This window comes from Nothobranchius furzeri, chromosome 10, assembly GCF_043380555.1.
Source record: "Nothobranchius furzeri strain GRZ-AD chromosome 10, NfurGRZ-RIMD1, whole genome shotgun sequence".
In the NCBI taxonomy this organism is placed as follows: Eukaryota; Metazoa; Chordata; class Actinopteri; order Cyprinodontiformes; family Nothobranchiidae; genus Nothobranchius; species Nothobranchius furzeri.
The window spans coordinates 6,054,880-6,071,719 of NC_091750.1; positions in this window are offsets into that span (position 1 = coordinate 6,054,880).

A 16,840-nucleotide genomic window follows, 5' to 3' on the forward strand; every position below is an offset into this window, starting at 1 on the left:
GCCAAGTTATAAGCCCACAAATGTGTAACTGGACTACTTCTTTAAAGTGACACCAGGCCCAGTGACCTTTGGGACATGGTTTGACCCCCTATAGGAATATGCGATCATCATGAAATGTTCAGATCACTTACAACTCAATAGATTCTACCTTCCTGAAACGTTTCATCCTGATTGGACCTTGTTTTCACACAAATGAACCCAGAATGATGTGAAATTGTGCTTCGTGCAACATAATTCTGGGTGCCATTTAAAAACCATAAGTGCTAATGACTCCATTCCTTTTTGGGGTAATGGGGGCTGTTAATTTGAGTACTCTAAATTAAACCTGACCTCTCTAGGATATTCAGAAGCCAAGTTATAAGCCCACAAAGGTGTAACTGCACTACTTCTTTAAAGTGACACCAGGCCCGGTGACCTTTGGGACATGGTTTGAACCGCTATAGGAATGTGCGATCATCATGAAACGTTCAGATCAATTACAACTCAATAGATTCTACCTTCTTGTAACGTTTCAGCCTGATTGGACCTTGTTTTCACACAAATGGACCCAGAATGATGTGAAATTGTGCTTCGTGCAACATAATTCTGGGTGCCACTTACAAACCATAAGTGCTAATGACTCCATTCCTTTTTGCGGTTGTAGGGGCTGTTGATTGGAGTACACTAAAACAAACCTGATCTCTCTAGGACATTCAGAAGCCAAGTTATAAGCCCACAAATGTGTAACTGGACGACTTCTTTAAATTGACACCAGATCCAGTGACCTTTGGGACATGGTTTGACCCCCTTAGGAAAGTTCTATCTTCATGAAACGTTCAGATCACTTACAACTCAATAGATTCTACCTTCCTGAAACGTTTCAGCCTGATTGGACCTTGTTTTCACACAAATGAACCCAGAATGATGTGAAATTGTGCTTCGTGCAACATAATTCTGGGTGCCATTTAAAAACCATAAGTGCTAATGACTCCATTACTTTTTGGGGTAATAGGGGCTGTTAACTGGAGTACTCTAAATCAAACCTGACCTCTCTAGGATATTCAGAAGCCAAGTTATAAGCCCACAAATGTGTAACTGGACTACTTCTTTAAAGTGACACAAGGCCCGGTGATCTTTGGGACATGGTTTGACCAGCTATAGGAATGTGCTATCATTATGAAACGTTCAAATCACTTACAACTCAATAGATTCTACCTTCTTGTAACATTTCAGCCTGATTGGACCTTGTTTTCACACAAATGGACCCAGAATGATGTGAAAGTGTGCTTCGTGCAACATAATTCTGGGTTCCACTTACAAACCATAAGTGCTAATGACTCCATTCCTTTTTGTGGTTGTAGGGGCTGTTGATTGGAGTACACTAAAACAAACCTGATCTCTCTAGGACATTCAGAAGCCAAGTTATAAGCCCACAAATGTGTAACTGGACAGCTTCTTTAAATTGACACCAGATCCGGTGACCTTTGGGACATGGTTTGACCCCCTTAGGAAAGTGCTATCATCATAAAACGTTCAGATAACTTACAACTCAATAGATTCTACCTTTCTGTAACGTTTCTGCCTGATTGGACCTTGTTTTCACACAAATGAACCCAGAATAATGTGAAATTGTGCTTTGTGCAACATAATTCTGGGTGCCATTTACAAACCATAAGTGCTAATGACTCCATTTTTTGGGGGGTAATAGGGTCTGTTAATTGGAGTACTCTAAAACAAACCTGACCTCTCTAGGATATTCAGAAGCCAAGTTATAAGCCCACAAATGTGTAACTGGACTACTTCTTTAAAGTGACACCAGGCCATGTGACCTTTGGGACATGGTTTGACCCCCTCTAGGAATGTGCGATCATCATGAAATGTTCAGATCACTTACAACTCAATAGATTCTACCTTCTTGTAACGTTTCAGCCTGATTGGACCTTGTTTTCACACAAATGAACCCAGAATGATGTGAAATTGTGCTTCGTGCAACATAATTCTGGGTGCCATTTAAAAACCATAAGTGCTAATGACTCCATTCCTTTTTGTGGTTGTAGGGGCTGTTGATTGGAGTACACTAAAACAAACCTGACCTCTCTAGGATATTCAAAAGCCAAGTTATAAGCCCACAAAGGTGTAACTTGACTACTTCTTTAAAGTGACACCAGGCCCGGTGACCTTTGGGACATGGTTTGACCCCCTATAGCAATGTGCGATCATTATGAAACGTTCAGATCACTTACAACTCAATAGATTCTACCTTCTTGTAACGTTTCAGCCTGATTGGACCTTGTTTTCACACAAATGAACCCAGAATGATGTGAAATTGTGCTTCATGCAACATAATTCTGGGTGCCATTTAAAAACCATAAGTGCTAATGACTCCATTCCTTTATGTGTTTGTAGGGGCTGTTGATTGGAGTACACTAAAACAAACCTGATCTCTCTAGGACATTCAGAAGCCAAGTTATAAGCCCACAAATGTGTAACTGGACTACTTCTTTAAATTGACATCAGATCTGGTGACCTTTGGGACATGGTTTGACCCCCTATAGGAATGTTCGATCATCATGAAACGTTCAGATCACTTACAACTCAATAGATTCTACCTTCTTGTAACGTTTCAGCCTGATTGGACCTTGTTTTCACACAAATGAACCCAGAATGATGTGAAATTGTGCTTCGTGCAACATAATTCTGGGTGCCATTTACAAACCATAAGTGCTAATGACTCCATTCCTTTTTGTGGTTGTAGGGGCTGTTGATTGGAGTACACTAAAACAAACCTGATCTCTCTAGGACATTCAGAAGCCAAGTTATAAGCCCACAAATGTGTAACTGGACTACTTCTTTAAATTGACACCAGATCCGGTGACCTTTGGGACATGGTTTGACCCCCTATTGAAAAGTGCTATCATCATGAAACGTTCAGATCACTTACAACTCAATAGATTATACCTTCCTGTAACGTTTCTGCCTGATTGGACCTTGTTTTCACACAAATGAACCCAGAATGATGTGAAATTGTGCTTCGTGCAACATAATTCTGGGTGCCATTTAAAAACCATAAGTTCTAATGACTCCATTCCTTTTTGGGGTAATAGGGGCTGTTAATTGGAGTACTCTAAAGCAAACCTGACCTCTCTAGGATATTCAGAAGCCAAGTTATAAGCCCACAAATGTGTAACTGGACTACTTCTTTAAAGTGACACCAGGCCCAGTGACCTTTGGGACATGGTTTGACCCCCTATAGGAATATGCGATCATCATGAAACGTTCAGATCACTTACAACTCAATAGATTATACCTTCCTGTAACGTTTCTGCCTGATTGGACCTTGTTTTCACACAAATGAACCCAGAATGATGTGAAATTGTGCTTCGTGCAACATAATTCTGGGTGCCATTTAAAAACCATAAGTTCTAATGACTCCATTCCTTTTTGGGGTAATAGGGGCTGTTATATGGAGTACTCTAAAGCAAACCTGACCTCTCTAGGATATTCAGAAGCCAAGTTATAAGCCCACAAATGTGTAACTGGACTACTTCTTTAAAGTGACACCAGGCCCGGTGACCTTTGGGACATGGTTTGACCCCCTATAGGAATATGCGATCATCATGAAACGTTCAGATCACTTACAACTCAATAGATTCTACCTCCTTGTAACGTTTCAGCCTGATTGGACCTTGTTTTCACACAAATGGACCCAGAATGATGTGAAATTGTGCTTCGTGCAACATAATTCTGGGTGCCATTTACAAACCATAAGTGCTAATGACTCCATTCATTTTTGTGGTTGTAGGGGCTGTTGATTGGAGTACACTAAAACAAACCTGACCTCTCTAGGACATTCAGAAGCCAAGTTATAAGCCAACAAAGGTGTAACTGGACTACTTCTTCAAAGTGACACCAGGCCCAGTGACCTTTGGGACATGGTTTGACCCCCTATAGGAATGTGCGATCATCATGAAACGTTCAGATCACTTACAACTCAATAGATTCTACCTTGTTGTAACGTTTCAGCCTGATTGGACCTTGTTTTCACACAAATGGACCCAGAATGATGTGAAATTGTCCTTCATGCAACATAATTCTGGGTGCCATTAACAAACCATAAGTGCTAATGACTCCATTCCTTTTGGGGTAATGGGGGCTGTTAATTGGAGTACTCTAAATTAAACCTGACCTCTCTAGGATATTCAGAAGCCAAGTTATAAGCCCACAAAGGTGTAACTGCACTACTTCTTTAAAGTGACACCAGGCCCGGTGACCTTTGGGACATGGTTTGACCCGCTATAGGAATGTGCGATCATCATGAAATGTTCAGATCACTTACAACTCAATAGATTCTACCTTCTTGTAACGTTTCAGCCTGATTGGACCTTGTTTTCACACAAATGGACCCAGAATGATGTGAAATTGTGCTTCGTGCAACATAATTCTGGGTGCCACTTACAAACCATAAGTGCTAATGACTCCATTCCTTTTTGCGGTTGTAGGGGCTGTTGATTGGAGTACACTAAAACAAACCTGATCTCTCTAGGGCATTCAGAAGCCAAGTTATAAGCCCACAAATGTGTAACTGGACTACTTCTTTAAATTGACACCAGATCCAGTGACCTTTGGGACATGGTTTGACCCCCTTAGGAAAGTTCTATCTTCATGAAACGTTCAGATCACTTACAACTCAATAGATTCTACCTTCCTGAAACGTTTCAGCCTGATTGGACCTTGTTTTCACACAAATGAACCCAGAATGATGTGAAATTGTGCTTCGTGCAACATAATTCTGGGTGCCATTTAAAAACCATAAGTGCTAATGACTCCATTACTTTTAAGGGTAATAGGGGCTGTTAATTGGAGTACTCTAAATCAACCCTGACCTCTCTAGGATATTCAGAAGCCAAGTTATAAGCCCACAAATGTATAACTGGACTACTTCTTTAAAGTGACACAAGGCCCGGTGACCTTTGGGACATGGTTTGACCACCTATAGGAATGTGCAATCATTATGAAACGTTCAGATCACTTACAACTCAATAGATTCTACCTTCTTGTAACGTTTCAGCCTGATTGGACCTTGTTTTCACACAAAAGGACCCAGAATGATGTGAAATTGTGCTTCGTGCAACATAATTCTGGGTTCCACTTACAAACCATAAGTGCTAATGACTCCATTCCTTTTTGTGGTTGTAGGGGCTGTTGATTGGAGTACACTAAAACAAACCTGATCTCTCTAGGACAATCAGAAGCCAAGTTATAAGCCCACAAATGTGTAACTGGACAGCTTCTTTAAATTGACACCAGATCCGGTGACCTTTGGGACATGGTTTGACCCCCTTAGGAAAGTGCTATCATCATGAAACGTTCAGATAACTTACAACTCAATAGATTCTACCTTCCTGTAACGTTTCTGCCTGATTGGACCTTGTTTTCACACAAATGAACCCAGAATAATGTGAAATTGTGCTTTGTGCAACATATGTCTGGGTGCCATTTACAAACCATAAGTGCTAATGACTCCATTTTTTGGGAGGTAATAGGGTCTGTTAATTTGAGTACTCTAAAACAAACCTGACCTCTCTAGGATATTCAGAAGCCAAGTTATAAGCCCACAAAGGTGTAACTTGACTACTTCTTTAAAGTGACACCAGGCCCGGTGACCTTTGGGACATGGTTTGACCCCCTATAGGAATGTGCGATCATTATGAAACGTTCAGATCACTTACAACTCAATAGATTCTACCTTCTTGTAACGTTTCAGCCTGATTGGACCTTGTTTTCACACAAATGAACCCAGAATGATGTGAAATTGTGCTTCGTGCAACATAATTCTGGGTGCCATTTAAAAACCATAAGTGCTAATGACTCCATTCCTTTTTGTGTTTGTAGGGGCTGTTGATTGGAGTACACTAAAACAAACCTGATCTCTCTAGGACATTCAGAAGCCAAGTTATAAGCCCACAAATGTGTAACTGGACTACTTCTTTAAATTGACATCAGATCCGGTGACCTTTGGGACATGGTTTGACCCCCTATAGGAATGTTCGATCATCATGAAACGTTCAGATCACTTACAACTCAATAGATTCTACCTTCTTGTAACGTTTCAGCCTGATTGGACCTTGTTTTCACACAAATGAACCCAGAATGATGTGAAATTGTGCTTCGTGCAACATAATTCTGGGTGCCATTTACAAACCATAAGTGCTAATGACTCCATTCCTTTTTGTGGTTGTAGGGGCTGTTGATTGGAGTACACTAAAACAAACCTGATCTCTCTAGGACATTCAGAAGCCAAGTTATAAGCCCACAAATGTGTAACTGGACTACTTCTTTAAATTGACACCAGATCCGGTGACCTTTGGGACATGGTTTGACCCCCTATAGGAAAGTGCTATCATCATGAAACGTTCAGATCACTTACAACTCAATAGATTATACCTTCCTGTAACGTTTCTGCCTGATTGGACCTTGTTTTCACACAAATGAACCCAGAATGATGTGAAATTGTGCTTCGTGCAACATAATTCTGGGTGCCATTTAAAAACCATAAGTGCTAATGACTCCATTCCTTTTTGGGGTAATAGGGGCTGTTATATGGAGTACTCTAAAGCAAACCTGACCTCTCTAGGATATTCAGAAGCCAAGTTATAAGCCCACAAATGTGTAACTGGACTACTTCTTTAAAGTGACACCAGGCCCGGTGACCTTTGGGACATGGTTTGACCCCCTATAGGAATATGCGATCATCATGAAACGTTCAGATCACTTACAACTCAATAGATTCTACCTTCCTGAAACGTTTCATCCTGATTGGACCTTGTTTTCACACAAATGAACCCAGAATGATGTGAAATTGTGCTTCGTGCAACATAATTCTGGGTGCCATTTAAAAACCATAAGTGCTAATGACTCCATTCCTTTTTGTGGTAATGGGGGCTGTTAATTTGAGTACTCTAAATTAAACCTGACCTCTCTAGGATATTCAGAAGCCAAGTTATAAGCCCACAAAGGTGTAACTGCACTACTTCTTTAAAGTGACACCAGGCCCGGTGACCTTTGGGACATGGTTTGAACCGCTATAGGAATGTGCGATCATCATGAAACGTTCAGATCACTTACAACTCAATAGATTCTACCTTCTTGTAACGTTTCAGCCTGATTGGACCTTGTTTTCACACAAATGGACCCAGAATGATGTGAAATTGTGCTTCGTGCAACATAATTCTGGGTGCCACTTACAAACCATAAGTGCTAATGACTCCATTCCTTTTTGCGGTTGTAGGGGCTGTTGATTGGAGTACACTAAAACAAACCTGATCTCTCTAGGACATTCAGAAGCCAAGTTATAAGCCCACAAATGTGTAACTGGACTACTTCTTTAAATTGACACCAGATCCAGTGACCTTTGGGTCATGGTTTGACCCCCTTAGGAAAGTTCTATCTTCATGAAACGTTCAGATCACTTACAACTCAATAGATTCTACCTTCCTGAAACGTTTCAGCCTGATTGGACCTTGTTTTCACACAAATGAACCCAGAATGATGTGAAATTGTGCTTCGTGCAACATAATTCTGGGTGCCATTTAAAAACCATAAGTGCTAATGACTCCATTACTTTTTGGGGTAATAGGGGCTGTTAACTGGAGTACTCTAAATCAAACCTGACCTCTCTAGGATATTCAGAAGCCAAGTTATAAGCCCACAAATGTGTAACTGGACTACTTCTTTAAAGTGACACAAGGCCCGGTGATCTTTGGGACATGGTTTGACCAGCTATAGGAATGTGCTATCATTATGAAACGTTCAAATCACTTACAACTCAATAGATTCTACCTTCTTGTAACATTTCAGCCTGATTGGACCTTGTTTTCACACAAATGGACCCAGAATGATGTGAAAGTGTGCTTCGTGCAACATAATTCTGGGTTCCACTTACAAACCATAAGTGCTAATGACTCCATTCCTTTTTGTGGTTGTAGGGGCTGTTGATTGGAGTACACTAAAACAAACCTGATCTCTCTAGGACATTCAGAAGCCAAGTTATAAGCCCACAAATGTGTAACTGGACAGCTTCTTTAAATTGACACCAGATCCGGTGACCTTTGGGACATGGTTTGACCCCCTTAGGAAAGTGCTATCATCATAAAACGTTCAGATAACTTACAACTCAATAGATTCTACCTTTCTGTAACGTTTCTGCCTGATTGGACCTTGTTTTCACACAAATGAACCCAGAATAATGTGAAATTGTGCTTTGTGCAACATAATTCTGGGTGCCATTTACAAACCATAAGTGCTAATGACTCCATTTTTTGGGGGGTAATAGGGTCTGTTAATTGGAGTACTCTAAAACAAACCTGACCTCTCTAGGATATTCAGAAGCCAAGTTATAAGCCCACAAATGTGTAACTGGACTACTTCTTTAAAGTGACACCAGGCCATGTGACCTTTGGGACATGGTTTGACCCCCTATAGGAATGTGCGATCATCATGAAATGTTCAGATCACTTACAACTCAATAGATTCTACCTTCTTGTAACGTTTCAGCCTGATTGGACCTTGTTTTCACACAAATGAACCCAGAATGATGTGAAATTGTGCTTCGTGCAACATAATTCTGGGTGCCATTTAAAAACCATAAGTGCTGATGACTCCATTCCTTTTTGTGGTTGTAGGGGCTGTTGATTGGAGTACACTAAAACAAACCTAATCTCTCTAGGACATTCAGAAGCCAAGTTATAAGCCCACAAATGTGTAACTGGACTACTTCTTTAAATTGACACCAGATCCGGTGACCTTTGGGACATGGTTTGACCCCCTTAGGAAAGTGCTATCATCATGAAATGTTCAGATCACTTACAACCCAATAGATTCTACCTTCCGGTAACGTTTCAGCCTGATTGGACCTTGTTTTCACACAAATGAACCCAGAATGATGTGAAATTGTGCTTCGTGCAACATAATTCTTGGAGCCATTTAAAAACCATAAGTGCTAATGACTCCATTCCTTTTTGTGGTTGTAGGGGCTGTTGATTGGAGTACACTAAAATAAACCTGACCTCTCTAGGATATTCAAAAGCCAAGTTATAAGCCCACAAATGTGTAACTTGACTACTTCTTTAAAGTGACACCAGGCCCGGTGACCTTTGGGACATGGTTTGACCCCCTATAGGAATGTGCGATCATTATGAAACGTTCAGATCACTTACAACTCAATAGATTCTACCTTCTTGTAACGTTTCAGCCTGATTGGACCTTGTTTTCACACAAATGAACCCAGAATGAGGTGAAATTGTGCTTCGTGCAACATAATTCTGGGTGCCATTTAAAAACCATAAGTGCTAATGACTCCATTCCTTTTTGTGGTTGTAGGGGCTGTTGATTGGAGTACACTAAAACAAACCTGATCTCTCTAGGACATTCAGAAGCCAAGTTATAAGCCCACAAATGTGTAACTGGACTACTTCTTTAAATTGACATCAGATCCGGTGACCTTTGGGACATGGTTTGACCCCCTATAGGAATGTTCGATCATCATGAAACGTTCAGATCACTTACAACTCAATAGATTCTACCTTCTTGTAACGTTTCAGCCTGATTGGACCTTGTTTTCACACAAATGAACCCATAATGATGTGAAATTGTGCTTCGTGCAACATAATTATGGGTGCCATTTACAAACCATAAGTGCTAATGACTCCATTCCTTTTTGTGGTTGTAGGGGCTGTTGATTGGAGTACACTAAAACAAACCTGATCTCTCTAGGACATTCAGAAGCCAAGTTATAAGCCCACAAATGTGTAACTGGACTGCTTCTTTAAATTGACACCAGATCCGGTGACCTTTGGGACATGGTTTGACCCCCTATAGGAAAGTGCTATCATCATGAAACGTTCAGATCACTTACAACTCAATAGATTATACCTTCCTGTAATGTTTCAGCCTGATTGGACCTTGTTTTCACACAAATGAACCCAGAATGATGTGAAATTGTGCTTCGTGCAACATAATTCTGGGTGCCATTTAAAAACCATAAGTGCTAATGACTCCATTCCTTTTTGGGGTAATAGGGGCTGTTATATGGAGTACTCTAAAGCAAACCTGACCTCTCTAGGATATTCAGAAGCCAAGTTATAAGCCCACAAATGTGTAACTGGACTACTTCTTTAAAGTGACACCAGGCCCGGTGACCTTTGGGACATGGTTTGACCCCCTATAGGAATATGCGATCATCATGAAACGTTCAGATCACTTACAACTCAATAGATTCTACCTTCTTGTAACGTTTCAGCCTGATTGGACCTTGTTTTCACACAAATGGACCCAGAATGATGTGAAATTGTGCTTCGTGCAACATAATTCTGGGTGCCATTTACAAACGATAAGTGCTAATGACTCAATTCCTTTTTGTGGTTGTAGGGGCTGTTGATTGGAGTACACTAAAACAAACCTGATCTCTCTAGGACATTCAGAAGCCAAGTTATAAGCCCACAAATGTGTAACTGGACTACTTCTTCAAAGTGACACCAGGCCCAGTGACCTTTGGGACATGGTTTGACCCCCTATAGGAATGTGCGATCATCATGAAATGTTCAGATCACTTACAACTCAATAGATTCTACCTTCTTGTAACGTTTCAGCCTGATTGGACCTTGTTTTCACACAAATGGACCCAGAATGATGTGAAATTGTCCTTCGTGCAACATAATTCTGGGTGCCATTTACAAACCATAAGTGCTAATGACTCCATTTCTTTTTGGGGTAATGGGGGCTGTTAATTGGAGTACTCTAAATTAAACCTGACCTCTCTAGGATATTCAGAAGCCAAGTTATAAGCCCACAAAGGTGTAACTGCACTACTTCTTTAAAGTGACACCAGGCCCGGTGACCTTTGGGACATGGTTTGACCCGCTATAGGAATGTGCGATCATCATGAAACGTTCAGATCACTTACAACTCAATAGATTCTACCTTCTTGTAACCTTTGAGCCTGATTGGACCTTGTTTTCACACAAATGGACCCAGAATGATGTGAAATTGTGCTTCGTGCAACATAATTCTGGGTGCCACTTACAAACCATAAGTGCTAATGACTCCATTCCTTTTTGTGGTTGTAGGGGCTGTTGATTGGAGTACACTAAAACAAACCTGATCTCTCTAGGACATTCAGAAGCCAAGTTATAAGCCCACAAATGTGTAACTGGACTACTTCTTTAAATTGACACCAGATCCAGTGACCTTTGGGTCATGGTTTGACCCCCTTAGGAAAGTTCTATCTTCATGAAACGTTCAGATCACTTACAACTCAATAGATTCTACCTTCCTGAAACGTTTCAGCCTGATTGGACCTTGTTTTCACACAAATGAACCCAGAATGATGTGAAATTGTGCTTCGTGCAACATAATTCTGGGTGCCATTTAAAAACCATAAGTGCTAATGACTCCATTACTTTTTGGGGTAATAGGGGCTGTTAACTGGAGTACTCTAAATCAAACCTGACCTCTCTAGGATATTCAGAAGCCAAGTTATAAGCCCACAAATGTGTAACTGGACTACTTCTTTAAAGTGACACAAGGCCCGGTGATCTTTGGGACATGGTTTGACCAGCTATAGGAATGTGCTATCATTATGAAACGTTCAAATCACTTACAACTCAATAGATTCTACCTTCTTGTAACATTTCAGCCTGATTGGACCTTGTTTTCACACAAATGGACCCAGAATGATGTGAAAGTGTGCTTCGTGCAACATAATTCTGGGTTCCACTTACAAACCATAAGTGCTAATGACTCCATTCCTTTTTGTGGTTGTAGGGGCTGTTGATTGGAGTACACTAAAACAAACCTGATCTCTCTAGGACATTCAGAAGCCAAGTTATAAGCCCACAAATGTGTAACTGGACAGCTTCTTTAAATTGACACCAGATCCGGTGACCTTTGGGACATGGTTTGACCCCCTTAGGAAAGTGCTATCATCATAAAACGTTCAGATAACTTACAACTCAATAGATTCTACCTTTCTGTAACGTTTCTGCCTGATTGGACCTTGTTTTCACACAAATGAACCCAGAATAATGTGAAATTGTGCTTTGTGCAACATAATTCTGGGTGCCATTTACAAACCATAAGTGCTAATGACTCCATTTTTTGGGGGGTAATAGGGTCTGTTAATTGGAGTACTCTAAAACAAACCTGACCTCTCTAGGATATTCAGAAGCCAAGTTATAAGCCCACAAATGTGTAACTGGACTACTTCTTTAAAGTGACACCAGGCCATGTGACCTTTGGGACATGGTTTGACCCCCTATAGGAATGTGCGATCATCATGAAATGTTCAGATCACTTACAACTCAATAGATTCTACCTTCTTGTAACGTTTCAGCCTGATTGGACCTTGTTTTCACACAAATGAACCCAGAATGATGTGAAATTGTGCTTCGTGCAACATAATTCTGGGTGCCATTTAAAAACCATAAGTGCTGATGACTCCATTCCTTTTTGTGGTTGTAGGGGCTGTTGATTGGAGTACACTAAAACAAACCTAATCTCTCTAGGACATTCAGAAGCCAAGTTATAAGCCCACAAATGTGTAACTGGACTACTTCTTTAAATTGACACCAGATCCGGTGACCTTTGGGACATGGTTTGACCCCCTTAGGAAAGTGCTATCATCATGAAATGTTCAGATCACTTACAACCCAATAGATTCTACCTTCCGGTAACGTTTCAGCCTGATTGGACCTTGTTTTCACACAAATGAACCCAGAATGATGTGAAATTGTGCTTCGTGCAACATAATTCTTGGAGCCATTTAAAAACCATAAGTGCTAATGACTCCATTCCTTTTTGTGGTTGTAGGGGCTGTTGATTGGAGTACACTAAAATAAACCTGACCTCTCTAGGATATTCAAAAGCCAAGTTATAAGCCCACAAATGTGTAACTTGACTACTTCTTTAAAGTGACACCAGGCCCGGTGACCTTTGGGACATGGTTTGACCCCCTATAGGAATGTGCGATCATTATGAAACGTTCAGATCACTTACAACTCAATAGATTCTACCTTCTTGTAACGTTTCAGCCTGATTGGACCTTGTTTTCACACAAATGAACCCAGAATGAGGTGAAATTGTGCTTCGTGCAACATAATTCTGGGTGCCATTTAAAAACCATAAGTGCTAATGACTCCATTCCTTTTTGTGGTTGTAGGGGCTGTTGATTGGAGTACACTAAAACAAACCTGATCTCTCTAGGACATTCAGAAGCCAAGTTATAAGCCCACAAATGTGTAACTGGACTACTTCTTTAAATTGACATCAGATCCGGTGACCTTTGGGACATGGTTTGACCCCCTATAGGAATGTTCGATCATCATGAAACGTTCAGATCACTTACAACTCAATAGATTCTACCTTCTTGTAACGTTTCAGCCTGATTGGACCTTGTTTTCACACAAATGAACCCATAATGATGTGAAATTGTGCTTCGTGCAACATAATTATGGGTGCCATTTACAAACCATAAGTGCTAATGACTCCATTCCTTTTTGTGGTTGTAGGGGCTGTTGATTGGAGTACACTAAAACAAACCTGATCTCTCTAGGACATTCAGAAGCCAAGTTATAAGCCCACAAATGTGTAACTGGACTGCTTCTTTAAATTGACACCAGATCCGGTGACCTTTGGGACATGGTTTGACCCCCTATAGGAAAGTGCTATCATCATGAAACGTTCAGATCACTTACAACTCAATAGATTATACCTTCCTGTAATGTTTCAGCCTGATTGGACCTTGTTTTCACACAAATGAACCCAGAATGATGTGAAATTGTGCTTCGTGCAACATAATTCTGGGTGCCATTTAAAAACCATAAGTGCTAATGACTCCATTCCTTTTTGGGGTAATAGGGGCTGTTATATGGAGTACTCTAAAGCAAACCTGACCTCTCTAGGATATTCAGAAGCCAAGTTATAAGCCCACAAATGTGTAACTGGACTACTTCTTTAAAGTGACACCAGGCCCGGTGACCTTTGGGACATGGTTTGACCCCCTATAGGAATATGCGATCATCATGAAACGTTCAGATCACTTACAACTCAATAGATTCTACCTTCTTGTAACGTTTCAGCCTGATTGGACCTTGTTTTCACACAAATGGACCCAGAATGATGTGAAATTGTGCTTCGTGCAACATAATTCTGGGTGCCATTTACAAACGATAAGTGCTAATGACTCAATTCCTTTTTGTGGTTGTAGGGGCTGTTGATTGGAGTACACTAAAACAAACCTGATCTCTCTAGGACATTCAGAAGCCAAGTTATAAGCCCACAAATGTGTAACTGGACTACTTCTTCAAAGTGACACCAGGCCCAGTGACCTTTGGGACATGGTTTGACCCCCTATAGGAATGTGCGATCATCATGAAATGTTCAGATCACTTACAACTCAATAGATTCTACCTTCTTGTAACGTTTCAGCCTGATTGGACCTTGTTTTCACACAAATGGACCCAGAATGATGTGAAATTGTCCTTCGTGCAACATAATTCTGGGTGCCATTTACAAACCATAAGTGCTAATGACTCCATTTCTTTTTGGGGTAATGGGGGCTGTTAATTGGAGTACTCTAAATTAAACCTGACCTCTCTAGGATATTCAGAAGCCAAGTTATAAGCCCACAAAGGTGTAACTGCACTACTTCTTTAAAGTGACACCAGGCCCGGTGACCTTTGGGACATGGTTTGACCCGCTATAGGAATGTGCGATCATCATGAAACGTTCAGATCACTTACAACTCAATAGATTCTACCTTCTTGTAACCTTTGAGCCTGATTGGACCTTGTTTTCACACAAATGGACCCAGAATGATGTGAAATTGTGCTTCGTGCAACATAATTCTGGGTGCCACTTACAAACCATAAGTGCTAATGACTCCATTCCTTTTTGTGGTTGTAGGGGCTGTTGATTGGAGTACACTAAAACAAACCTGATCTCTCTAGGACATTCAGAAGCCAAGTTATAAGCCCACAAATGTGTAACTGGACTACTTCTTTAAATTGACACCAGATCCAGTGACCTTTGGGACATGGTTTGACCCCCTTAGGAAAGTTCTATCTTCATGAAACGTTCAGATCTCTTACAACTCAATAGATTCTACCTTCCTGAAATGTTTCAGCCTGATTGGACCTTGTTTTCACACAAATGAACCCAGAATGATGTGAAATTGTGCTTCGTGCAACATAATTCTGGGTGCCATTTAAAAACCATAAGTGCTAATGACTCCATTTCTTTTTGGGGTAATGGGGGCTGTTAATTGGAGTACTCTAAATTAAACCTGACCTCTCTAGGATATTCAGAAGTCAAGTTATAAGCCCACAAAGGTGTAACTGCACTACTTCTTTAAAGTGACACCAGGCCCGGTGACCTTTGGGACATGGTTTGACCCGCTATAGGAATGTGCGATCATCATGAAACGTTCAGATCACTTACAACTCAATAGATTCTACCTTCTTGTAACGTTTCAGCCTGATTGGACCTTGTTTTCACACAAATGGACCCAGAATGATGTGAAATTGTGCTTCGTGCAACATAATTCTGGGTGCCACTTACAAACCATAAGTGCTAATGACTCCATTCCTTTTTGCGGTTGTAGGGGCTGTTGATTGGAGTACACTAAAACAAACCTGATCTCTCTAGGACATTCAGAAGCCAATTTATAAGCCCACAAATGTGTAACTGGACAGCTTCTTTAAATTGACACCAGATCCGGTGACCTTTGGGACATGGTTTGACCCCCTTAGGAAAGTGCTATCATCATGAAACGTTCAGATAACTTACAACTCAATAGATTCTACCTTCCTGTAACGTTTCTGCCTGATTGGACCTTGTTTTCACCTAAATGAACCCAGAATAATGTGAAATTGTTCTTTGTGCAACATAATTCTGGGTGCCATTTACAAACCATAAGTGCTAATGACTCCATTTTTTGGGGGGTAATAGGGTCTGTTAATTGGAGTACTCTAAAACAAACCTGACCTCTCTAGGATATTCAGAAGCCAAGTTATAAGCCCACAAATGTGTAACTGGACTACTTCTTTAAAGTGACACCAGGCCCGGTGACCTTTGGGACATGGTTTGACCCCCTATAGGAATGTGCGATCATTATGAAACGTTCAGATCACTTACAACTCAATAGATTCTACCTTCTTGTAACGTTTCAGCCTGATTGGACCTTGTTTTCACACAAATGAACCCAGAATGATGTGAAATTGTGCTTCGTGCAACATAATTCTGGGTGCCATTTAAAAACCATAAGTGCTAATGACTCCATTCCTTTTTGTGGTTGTAGGGGCTGTTGATTGGAGTACACTAAAACAAACCTGATCTCTCTAGGACATTCAGAAGCCAAGTTATAAGCCCACAAATGTGTAACTGGACTACTTCTTTAAATTGGCATCAGATCCGGTGACCTTTGGGACATGGTTTGACCCCCTATAGGAATGTTCGATCATCATGAAACGTTCAGATAACTTACAACTCAATAGATTCTACCTTTCTGTAACGTTTCTGCCTGATTGGACCTTGTTTTCACACAAATGAACCCAGAATAATGTGAAATTGTGCTTTGTGCAACATAATTCTGGGTGCCATTTACAAACCATAAGTGCTAATGACTCCATTTTTTGGGGGGTAATAGGGTCTGTTAATTGGAGTACTCTAAAACAAACCTGACCTCTCTAGGATATTCAGAAGCCAAGTTATAAGCCCACAAATGTGTAACTGGACTACTTCTTTAAAGTGACACCAGGCCATGTGACCTTTGGGACATGGTTTGACCCCCTATAGGAATGTGCGATCA